Below are 12244 nucleotides of genomic sequence, written 5' to 3' on the forward strand. Positions count from 1 at the left end.
ATCAGATGGATGTTAAGACGGCTTTCCTGAACGGAGAGCTAAAGGAGGAAATCTATATGCAACAGCCTGATGGCTTTGTGATGGATGGTCAGGAAGGAAAGGTGTGTAAGTTGGTGAAATCTTTGTATGGCCTGAGACAAGCGCCTAAGCAATGGCATGACAAGTTTAATGAAACGTTGACATCTGTTGGCTTTGTTGTTAATGAGGCCGACAAATGTGTATACTATCGCTATGGTGGGGACGAAGGAGTTATACTGTGTTTGTATGTTGATGACATACTGATATTCGGGACTAATCTCAAGTTGATCGAGGAGGTTAAGTCTTTCCTATCTCAGAACTTTGAGATGAAGGACCTTGGAGTGGCTGATGTTATCTTGAACATCAAGCTATTGAGAGATGATGAGGGTGGGATTACACTTCTGCAATCCCATTATGTTGAGAAGGTGTTGAGTCGTTTTGGATATTCGGACTGCAAACCATCTCAAACACCATATGATTCTAGTGTGCTGATTCGAAAGTCTAAAGGCACAGCTATAGATCAATTGAGAGAGTCTATAGATCAATTGAGATACTCTCAGATTGTTGGTTCACTTCAGTATCTAGCGAGCGCAACGAGGCCTGACATTGCATTTGCTATTAGCAAACTGAGCCGATTTGTTTCCAAATCGGGTGATGTACATTGGCGTGCTCTTGAGAGAGTTATGCGCTATCTGAAAGGTACTATGAACTATGGACTTCACTATACCGGATACCCGTCGGTACTTGAAGGGTATAGTGATGCGAATTGGATCTCTGACGCTGATGAGATGAAGGCCACAACTGGGTATATATTTACTCTTGGAGGTGGTGCTGCTTCCTGGAAGTCTTGCAAGCAAATGATCTTAACAAGATCGACAACGGAAGCAGAATTAACAGCATTAGACACATCGGGTGGCGAAGCAGAATGACTTCGAGATCTGTTGATGGACTTGCCAGTGGTTGAGAAGCCGGTTCCGGCCATCCTTATGAACTGTGACAATCAAACAGTTATTGTCAAGGTGAAGAGTTCAAAGGACAACATGAAGTCCAACAAACACATAAGAATGAGATTGAAAGCTGTCAGAAAATTGAGGAACTCCGGAGTGATAGCATTGGATTATATTCAAATGGCTAAGAATCTGGCATATCCCTTTACTAAAGGGCTATCACGTGTTGTGATAGATAACGCATCAAGGGAGATGGGTATGAGACCCACATGAGTTGCCATGGTAGCAACCCAACCTATGTGATCGGAGATCCCGTGAAGTAGGACCTGGGAAAAATAAGCCAGTGGTGAACTGAGGAGAGTAACTTTACTAACCCACTCCGTTGGAGATGCAATACTCTCGGAAACTATATGGAAGGATGACTACTGTCTTAATGTGTTCCAAGGCTTATATGCATAAGCAAGATGCTATCCTACAGAGCGATCTTTGGAGGAACACACCTATATGAGCCCGACTGCTGGTCACAGTCTATGAGATTGGGGTGATCTCTAGCAAGCTCATGAACAGGTCAGGAGTGTGACTAATATGCTCCACCCGAGGGGTCGGCCTTCGGCAGCCTCGTATCAGTGAGACTTGTGGTGAAACTTCTTGACGCCAAACTGACAATTCAAGGCATAGTCCATTGTTCAGTTGTGAAAGAGTGTAACTACTTGGTCTAGGTGGAGCTCAACCTTAATTGGTCTCCACTGAGATGCTGGTATATCAAAACAGCGTTTGGAACAAAGGACAAAACTGGGCCCCTGAGATCTGGTGGGGGATTGTTGAAATATGAGATGGGCCTAGAGCCCATATGACAATTTCAGATTTGATCTCTAAGGGCCCATGTAGGTGGCATGACAAGGTGGTGGGAAGTTTAGTCCCATCCCGGAAGTGGAAGGAGAGTTGGAGTGGTTTATAAGGGATCTCTCCCTCATGCTATTGGAGCTTGAGAAGAGATGAGACCCTCACGCACTCCTCCTCCTCCGCTCGCCTCGCCACGCCACGCCTCGTCACGACGCGCCGCGGGTTGCGGGATTGAGCCGAGCCGAGCTCACTCCTATGCGCTTCTTTTTGCCGGTCAGGAACGGAGAGTCTGTGACAGGTGGGGCCACGATCTGAGACATCGGATCGTGGGCTACCGACTTGGACGTGGGTCCAGCCCACGTCTCTCCACGCGCGGCCGCACATATATATGTGGGGCGCTGCCAACCCTAGCCGCCACGAAACAGAACGCATCTCCGCCTCCACGCCCACGTCGTTCCTCTGCTGCTGCTGCCGCCGGCGACTCCGTCCCGTTCACCGTGTACACGGTTGACGGGAGAGCAGGCCTCTGAAACCCCGCCTCTCCGGATCCTGTACGGGAGAGGGGCGATTAGGTTTTTGGGTAGCGACTACACGACTGCTCGCTTCTGTTCATCTGCTTCCGCATCACCTTCGTCATCACCATGTCGACCGACGCCGACCGTGCCGCCGCTGAGAAGGCCGAGGCCGAGAAGAAGGCCGCCGAGGATGCCGCAGCTACTGCCACCGCCGCCGCATGGACGATTGGAGGGTATACATCGTTTATCCCTCTCGTGTTTCTTTCTGTTGTAGCAGTACTAGCGATATGCATAGATGCTTCTACTATATGCGTAGTACATGCTCTGTTAGATCATAATCAGTGTGTTATCAATGCTGTCAATGTCATGCTCATGATTTATTCATGGATTAATTTAATCGGAAAACTGCCTATTTTCTTATCAAATAATTCTGTGAGGCAGCCATGCGCTAGGAGAGGCCGTATGCATGAAGAAGAGGACAAGTAAGAGGAGAAGGACTTGGGGCAACCATGTATGTAGAATGACTGGAGGGAGCGTAGGCCTTGGAGCGAACTGGCGAGTAGGCTCAGCTCTGGGCAATTCATGATCACCAATGAGTGGAGGGAGCGGAGGCCTTGGAGTGAACTCGTGAGTAGGCTCAGCTCTGGGCAATTATCGATCACCAATCCTTGCAGATGGGGAGACGAGAGCAAAACTCCACCTTCTCGATCACTAATTCCCTCCTCTCGTCTTGTCATCTGCTGCTGCTGCACCACACCAACTCTTGTTATGTTTTTTTAGATAAAAGGCATGCGCCCTACTTTATAAATAAAGCCACCAGGCAGAGTCATATCACAGCCCCCAGAACAACACATAAGCCGAGCAGAACAGAGTTAGGAAGTGCGAGTACATGGCAACCAGCCAAACATGGCACACATGCCAGCAAAGAGTCCAAAAGAACCGGATATTAAGCCATCCTCCTAGAGCGCCACAGTAGGGAAGACGCTGTAGATCTCATCTTAGATAACATGTCGTCGAATGCCTCTAGGTCCCCTTCCTTAGTCAATGATCTCCACTGCTGCAAAAATACATTGGCTTTAAATAAGCAATTCATAGGGTTAGCCGGGATGTTATATTTGTGTCGAATATTATGTACGCAAGGGGTTATGTGGACTTGGAGTTGTAATTTGTGTGGTTAGGTACGAGTTGTGTAGGAGTCGGACACTTGTATCCTAGGCCTCTTATATACGGAGGGGCACCACACGTTGTAAGCCATGATGACGACTTGATAGCAACAGGTACGCGGGGGAGCCGACGGCTTGTGCCGGCGCCCGGGCGGCCGGTGTTGCGATATCTTGGGGAGGAGCGCCCGTAGTCATGCCCCGGGGATGTAGCCATATCGGTGAACCTCGTTAACAAATATCGTACCTCGGTGTGTCGTCTATGATCTTGCATTAGCGTTTTATTCTAACAAGTGGTATCATGAGCAAGGTTGCGAGAAGGCTGTGTGGAAGATCATCCAGAGGTACGAGGATCATGCTTGACGGGTGCCCGGGAACGTCCGATTGGCGCAAGGTGGAGCATGGCGGCGATTGCGGATGCGGTCAGTGGTGTCGGACACTTCGGGCAGGAGGCCTGGACCATTGATGGGCTGCGGTCGGTAAGGATCGGCTAGACGTGGCGATCGGACCGGCGTAGTGGCTGTTGAAGACGTTGCGGAGGTGATGGATTCGGCTCGCGATCAGACCGGCAACCAGACGTGGGGGACGGCCAGATAGATCGGAGTGTGAGAGCATCGAGATGATGCGCTCGGTGCTGTACAAGGGTGACGGCGCGATACTGCAGACGGATTGTGTCGGCGACGTGGATGGCCAGGGTACGGCACGGCTCGTGCATGGACGATGCGTGAGGTGGCGACTGTTTCGGCAGGGTTGATGTCAGATGAGTACGTGCGACAGGGTTGTTACAGATAGCTGGCGAGAACCAAGAAAAGAGACATGGCAGAAGTTGTCGTCAAGATCAGCGGCGAGTTTTTCTGAGAGACGCGGACAGAGAAAAGGTTGGACAGGCTTCGGTACCTGGCGTTGCGCGACACGGCCGCTTGGAGCCTCGGAGGCGTGTGGCAATCGCTCTCAGCAGCCGCGCGACGTGCAAGACAAAGGAAGGACAAAGCAGTAGGTTTCTCGGACGGAGTGCGGTGCACAAGGATAGAAAAATCGTGTTGTGGCAGGAGTCAAGGGGACTAACATACATGCGGTGAACCTATCTGATGATACGTGCGTGCGTGTGCGTTTTGGGTCTAGGGGACAGGCCTGCTAATTTGTGATTCAAGGAGCCGTGTGCATGCATGTTTGGTCCGTTGGAGATTGGTACTGTATTGGATTGTATATATCTGCACGGTCTGTGATTTGATTTCCGTGTCAGGGAAGGAAAAGGCAAGGCTGTGGGTTGATTCAGCAGTAATAAAAGGCCGGCGACGCGAGGCAGCGAAGGCACAGAAAATAGTCTGCAGGTTCAGGAAAAGGTGGAGCAGTAGGTTTCGGCAGAGGGCAAGTTCATCTGCACGTCGGCAAGGCTTCACGGTGATTTTCTGAAAGGGCAGACAATAAGGTTGTGCAAGTCAGATTTCTTAGACAATCGCAGACTGCGGCGTGGCTTCAGACGAGGAATACGGGATCAGTGATCTTTTTCGTGAGGAAGTCATAGAAGAAAACAAGGGTGGTCAGACCGGCGGCAACAGGTCAGTTAAATCACGGCTCGGCATGGCGTCGGGATTCACCAGGTTTGATTTGGAGAAATTCGATGGCACGGGTAACTTCGGTCTATGGTAGACAAGAGTCAAGGATATTCTGGTGCAGCAGGGAATCTTGAAGGGTTTGCAGGAGACGAAGCCGGCCAAGGTTTACAACGATGCGTGGGAGGATGTGCAAGTGCAGGCGGCCGCTACCATACGGCTTTGTCTTGCGGATCAGGTCATGTATCATGTCATGGACGAAGATACTCCTAAGGGAATTTGGGACAAGTTGGCAAATCGTTATATGTCCAAGTCAGCGACCAATAAGCTGTATTTGAAGCAAAAGTTCTATGGGCTGAAGATGCATGAGGGGTCGGATCTTGTGGAGCATGTGAATGCCTTTAATCAGTTGGTCACGGATCTAGCGCGTCTGGATGTGAAGATTGAGGATGAGGATAAGGCACTACTTCTTCTTGTTTCGTTGCCACCGTCCTATGAGCATTTGGTCATTACATTGACACATGGAAAGACAACCGTCAATAATGAGGAAGTCACTGCAGCATTGCTTGGGCATGAGTTGAGGAAGCAAAAGAATGCTACAGAGGAGAGTACTCAAGGTTTGGGGTTGGCAGTTAAAGGTTATCAGCTCAGGAAGGGACAAGAGGCGGAGAAGAAAAAGAATAAAAAGGTGCAGTGCTACAGGTGCAAGGACTGGGGACATATAAAGAGGGAATGCCCAGAACTGAAGGGTGGGGCAAGTGCTAATGCGGCTACTCATGGTGATGGCTCGGACAGTGATAGTGATGTTCTCGTTGTATCAAACAGGCAGTCAACAAAAACTGAAGCATGGATGTTGGATTCAGCTTGCTCTTTTCATGCGACTCCCAACAGGGAGTGGTTCTCTTCGTACAAGTCTGGTGAGTTTGGTGTAGCCTATGTGGGCGATGATACAGGTTATCGTGTTGCTGGAGTAGGTGACATCAAAATCAAGATGTTTGACAGAGTTGAGCGGATGCTTCGGGGAGTCAAGCATGTGCCAGGGCTAAGGAGGAGTCTAATTTCGCTTGATGTTCTTCATGATGGTGGTATGGAATTCTGTTGTGATCGGGATACGAAGACCATGGAAATCATGGAAGATGGGGTGACCGTGATGATAGGAGAGAGGACGGCTTCGCATCTTTACAAGTTGCAAGGGAGCACTATTGCAGGTGGAGCCATGGAGAGTGGAGCTGCACGAGTAGCAGTGAAGTCCCACGGTGGCGGCGGGTCTGGCCCGTCGGGTAGCTCTCAGTAAGCTACAAAGGAGACAACCCAAGTCCGGAGTACATGGAGGTTCGAGCATGGACGACTTCTAAGTGGTGGAGAATATTCGCCAAGGTGGAGTTTGTTATATTTGTGTCGAATATTATGTACGCAAGGGGTTACGTGGACTTGGAGTTGTAATTGGTGTGGTTAGGTACGAGTTGTGTAGGAGTCGGACACTTGTATCCTAGGCCTCTTATATACGGAGGGGCACCACACGTTGTAACCCATGATGACGACTTGATAGCAACAGGTACGCGGGGGAGCCGACGGCTTGTGCCGGCGCCCGGGCGGCCGGTGTTGCGGTATCTTGGGGAGGAGCGCCCGTAGTCATGCCCCGGGGATGTAGCCATATCGGTGAACCTCGTTAACAAATATCGTACCTCGGTGTGTTGTCTATGATCTTGCATTAGCCAAAGCGACCAACAGATCGCTGCCCAGCCAACCCAGAATACCCTCTTAGACCGGCCTGCTAAAGTATGAACACAACGCCGTAAATCCTCAAAATAGGATGGATTCCAATTAACATGAAGCCAAAGTCTAATGCAACTCCAGAGGAATTTAGCCAAAGAACAATGAAAAAATATGTGTTCGGTGTTTTCAAGATCCCCACAAAGCGCGCATCTATCAGAGCCCGGCCATTCCTCTTCCTAATTTGATCGGCCGTAGGAAGTTTTCGCTGGAAAGCTTGCCATAGGAAAAATTTTATCTTAGGAGGAATACGAGCTGGCCAAATATCCTTGAATTTAGCTGTGCGGGCACCAGAGATAAGTTTGGAGTAGGCAGATTTAACTGACAAACGCCCCGAAGCAGTGTGAGGCCAGACCACCGAGTCATCTTCCTCCGAGAGCAAGGGGAAGCAGGCAGTAAGACGTTGCCAATCATCCAACTCCACAGGAGAAAGAGTACGCCGGAAATCAAGGACCCAGTCGTGAGCCGAGAGTTCAAAGATAGAGATCTCGGGTTCAGCGCAATACGAGAACAGGGTCGGGTAGGCCACCGCAAGCGTAGTATCCCCTACCCACCAATCTAACCAAAAACGAGTGGATTTACCATTCCGAACTACAAATTTAACGAGGGATCGGAAGATCGGTCGAACTTTAACGAGCTGACGCCAAAACTGAAAGCCACCAGAGGAGGAGGCGAACATAGGGCTCGAGGAGGGGAAGTACTTAGCTTTGAGAAGAGATAGCCAGGTGGGACGCTCCTCGAGGAACATAATCTTCCACCACCATTTTATCATGAGGCACTTGTTCATGACCAAAGTATTAATGATGCCTAGGCCCCCCATGCTCTTAGCTCTGCAAATCAGGTCCCACTTAATCATCCTATATTTGCGCTTATTATCAGAGGAGTTCCAATAGAAAGCACCCCTATGCTTGTCGAAACCAGCGTGAATCCCTCCGGACAAGAGATAGAAGCCCATTAGAAACATCGGAAGGGAGGAGAGGCACGCATTAGTACGGGCAACCTTGCCCGCCTGGGAATTATAACGACCTCTCCATGGCAATACTCTATTTCCTACTTTAGTCACTGTCGGGGCAAAATCTTTTGCCAAGAGCTTGAGAAGGGAGATTGGTAGGCCCAGGTATTTGAGAGGATAAGACCCTAGAGAACAGTTGAGAAGATGCGCCACTCTCTGAGCTTCCGAATCAGGCACCCGAGTCACAATAACTTTGCTCTTTCAAATGTTAATTTTAAGACCCGAAAGCGCTTCGAAGCATAAGAGGAGAAATTTCAGGTTCGTGAGGCTGTCCTCATTAAGTTCAACCATAATAATGGTATCGTCCGCGTATTGAAGGTGAGTGATGCCATTGGGGATAAGGTGAGAACTAACAGGCGTAATGTGCCCAGCAGTAGCTACTCGAGAAAGGATATGAGAGAGAGGATCCGCAACAAAATTAAAGAGCAACAGGGACGCCGGATCCCCTGTTGTCTAAGGCCCCTACCATTAGCAAAGAAATTACTAATCTGACCATTCACCGCCACAGCCGTGTGCCCGCCCGAGACAAGCTGCATAAGACGGTGAACTAGCGCTCCCTCGAAGCCCTTAGTAAGAAGAACTTGGTGAAGGAAATTCCAACTCACCGAGTCATAGGCCTTTTCGAAGTCAAGCTTAAGAACCACAACCTTAGTGCCCTTGGTCCGCAGGTCATGGACTATCTCATGCAAGCAAAGCACCCCATCCAGAATAAATCTCCCCTTTATGAACGCATATTGAAAAGGACTAATGACACGATGGGCGATCGGAGATACCCTAGTCGCCAAACCCTTAGCCGGAATCTTCGCAAAGTTGTTAATTAAAGCAATGGGCCTAAACTGGGAAATCAAGTTAGCACCTTTGACCTTAGGGATGAGAGTGAGTACCGCGTAATTCAGTCTAGAGATGTCAACAGTTCCCAGCCAAAAACCTTGTGTAATAGCCTGAATGAGGCCTTTTAATTGAGGCCAGAATTGCCGAAAGAAAGGAATGGAGAATCCATCAGGCCCGGAAGCCGCATTAGAATTGGCAGATCGAATCGCTTCGAAAATCTCCTCTTCAGAAGGGGGAATCATCAAACTCTCATTTTCAGCACTCGAAACCTGTTCGAGGGGAGACCAAAAGGATGGCGCCAACCTAAAACCCAACTCAGGTTTAGCAGATAAGAGGGTAGAGAAGAAGTGGACCACGTGCCGCATAATCACAAACTGATCAGAGACCCTGACGCCCTCGATAAGGAGACTATCAATCAGGCATCTCCGACGTCTACCGTTTGCAATGGCAAAGAAATAGGCCGTGGGCGAGTCACCCTTTAAGGTCCAGTTAATAGTGCCTCTTTGCTTCCAATACACTTCCTCCTGACGATGAATACCCAAAAGAGCCTCTTCAAGACCGTAGCGGGTCTGCCATTCGGCCGCGGAGAGGCCTAAATTATATGCACGAGCATCAAGCACCTCAATTTGAGTAGACAGCCTAGCTTTGTCCCGCCTTGACTCAGCATAATGATTTTTAGACCAACCTCTAAGGAATCTACGAAGAAAATAGGAGCATTGATGCCAGTTGTCCATCGGGCCAAAAGATCGGCGGTTAGAAGACAGGAAAACCGAAATCTTTTGTGCAATCAGGTCGGCGAAACCCTCCACTTGGAGCCACGAAGCATCGAACTGAAACCTCGGGAAGGCAACCGAGCGAGTACCATCATCAAGAATCAGGGGGGAGTGATCAGGTCCCACTATAGCTAGGGCTCTGAGGCTGACACGGGGAAACAGTGAGTCCCAACTAGGACACAAGAAAACCCGATCAAGGAGAGAACGTATGGGAGAGGTTTGGCGATTCGTCCAGGTGAAACGGGCCCCAACCCTAGGGATTTCATGGATAGACGAGTCCCTAATGAAAGCATTGAAAGCATCGGCCAGTGGCCAAGAAAAATTAGAGGAACTCTTATCCGACGGGTATCGCATCAAATTGAAATCGCCCCCAATCAAGAGTGGCAGCTGACAGGAATCAATTTTATTACTAAGTTCATCCAGAAAAATATAAGACATAGAATGATCATCCAGACCATAAGCCACCATGATTTCAAGTAAAGAGTTAAGGGATCGATGAGAGACCACCGTGCTAGCCCAAAAAATGCCATGATCAAAAGCGACAAAATCAAAAACATCTTTTTTGGTGCCAAGAAGAATACCACCCGAGTGACCATCAGGGGCCACAAAATTCCAATTGAATCTATCTATCCCAGCAATGGCCGAGAGTTCACTAGGGGAGAAGGAGGGTTTGAGAGTCTCGACAAGGCCAATAAAATCAACATTTTCAGAACGAACCAAGTCTTTAAGCTGGTCCCTGTGCCCCCTAGCGCCGAAACCTCTGATGTTCCAGAATAGGCCCTTCATCTGAAGGAAATATTTTTAATTCTAAGACTCGACCTGCTCGGAGCCTTGCAGGATTTAGCACGTTTCCCAGCCCCGCATTTAGATACAGCTAGGGAAGCCTGACTCCTATCATCTCCCCCCTCATCCCCACCAGCCACAACCAGTGGGGCACTCGGTCCCACCCCAGCCTCCTTGGCTTTTGCAATGTCAGCCTAAGCTAATACATTAGCCCTAATAACACCAAGTAGAGAAGAGGGAGAGCCCAAACTAGCGTCTAAGCAAATGCCCACATCATTTAATATACTAAGCAAATGTTCACCAGATTGAGATGGAAGCACTAAACGAACAGGAGAATGGACATCGGGGAAAGAGGAGGAGGGGTCTGGGCGCGAACCTGAAGGAGGCAGATCCCGAGCTGCAGCGCGCCAAGCAGCCCGATCAGCCACCCGCTCACCACTGTTGGAGACGCGGACACTTTTACGAGCCGTGGAAGCGGGCGAACGCACTAGCACAGGGCGAGCACGGCAGGGAGACGCCGCAGCAAAAGACGGGCCCGAGGCCGTACCCAAGTCAGTATCGAGCCTGCGACAGAGCCCAGCCGCGGACTGCCTTGAATCACCAGACGCCCTGCTCTTAGCAGAGTATTTCTTGACCGACGACTTCTTGTTCTTCTTGGAGGCTAAGGGGCCAGCCGGGGGCAGATCTTCAATGCCAGAGAGGGAAGGAGAGGCAGGACGGGCAGGAAGATTAGAGCACACCGCCGAGAAAGGTGTACCCTTGGCCCCACCAGAAGCAGCATCCCCTCCAACCAAGTCCGCCAGCGAGTCATTGCCCCCCCCCCGACCGACTGGAGCATTCTCCTTCAACATATCCTGGTCTTCAGGGGAGAGCCTGTCCCACTCCGACTGGGTAAAGCGCTGGTCAGTGCCATGCATAGAATCGTCCGGGCAACCATCCCCATCTTTGCTCTTGTCGTCATTGCCAGAGGCCGAGGGCGGGGGAGGAGGTGGGGGCGACACCGGACTCGAAGCACCCTCCACTCGAACCCTGAGCCGAAAGCCACCAGCCGAAGGGAAGACATCAATGGAACCACGAATACACAGGGGGTCCACACACCATACCCGCAGACAGATCGGCCCGAGGATAGCCAAAGAATCCTGATCGACCTCAATAGGCTTGCCGATGAGTACCCCGAACGCCATCAGAAACGTCGTGGTACACACTGTAGGAGGAACATCTTCAACTAGAACCCATACATCAGACAGGGAGGAGATAGCCTTGGAACCATTAGAAGCAGCCTTGACCGAAACAACCAATTGATTCAGAGGTAGCGTGAACCTAGTACAGGAGGAAATCATGCGGAGACTTTCTTTGGAAGGGAAGGTCGCAGCAAACTCGAAATCTAAAAGCTGGCGGATTTGCCAATCCCACCCTCCCTCGTCCCACAATCGGAGCTCATCAAGAAGGACCTGGGATGTAATGCGTTTGGACTGGACAGAGATGATGCCGACGTTGGATAGCGCAGGGATAGGAGCTGCAGCAGGGACCTCCCTATCTAAGGCAAAAAATGAGCACCCAGGAAGGCCAAGGCCATAGTGAACGAAGGCAGGAGGTTTGGAACGATTCTGACAGTCCACCGTGAGGTGGCCATCTTCCCTAAAGATGAGGCAGAAGGGGGGTTTTGGCACCGGGACTAAAAGTGACCAGGACGGTGACACTCGAAGCAGGTGGGAGTGGGGTTGGTGAACTGAGATTGAGGAGGAATGCGACCAGGACCATGAGGGGGAGGAAGCAGAATACCATCACCAGCCGCGCCAGGCCCAGATCCGACGCCCCGCCCAGCAGCAGTGCCAACGGGGCGGCGAGCCGGAGCCCCCGACGCACCATGCGGAATGAAACGAGACGGACCCCCACCAGCCACCGCCGGAGCCCGCACCGACCCACCACCCAGGGGAGCAGCACCATGCGGAGGAGGCGGCGGGACCGGCCCCGACGAGCCAGCCTGACTCCCCGCAGCTGCCAACTCCCATGGATCGACTGCAGCCGGAGGAGCT

Source organism: Triticum urartu, chromosome 5 (genome assembly GCF_003073215.2).
Source record: "Triticum urartu cultivar G1812 chromosome 5, Tu2.1, whole genome shotgun sequence".
Taxonomy (NCBI): domain Eukaryota; kingdom Viridiplantae; phylum Streptophyta; class Magnoliopsida; order Poales; family Poaceae; genus Triticum; species Triticum urartu.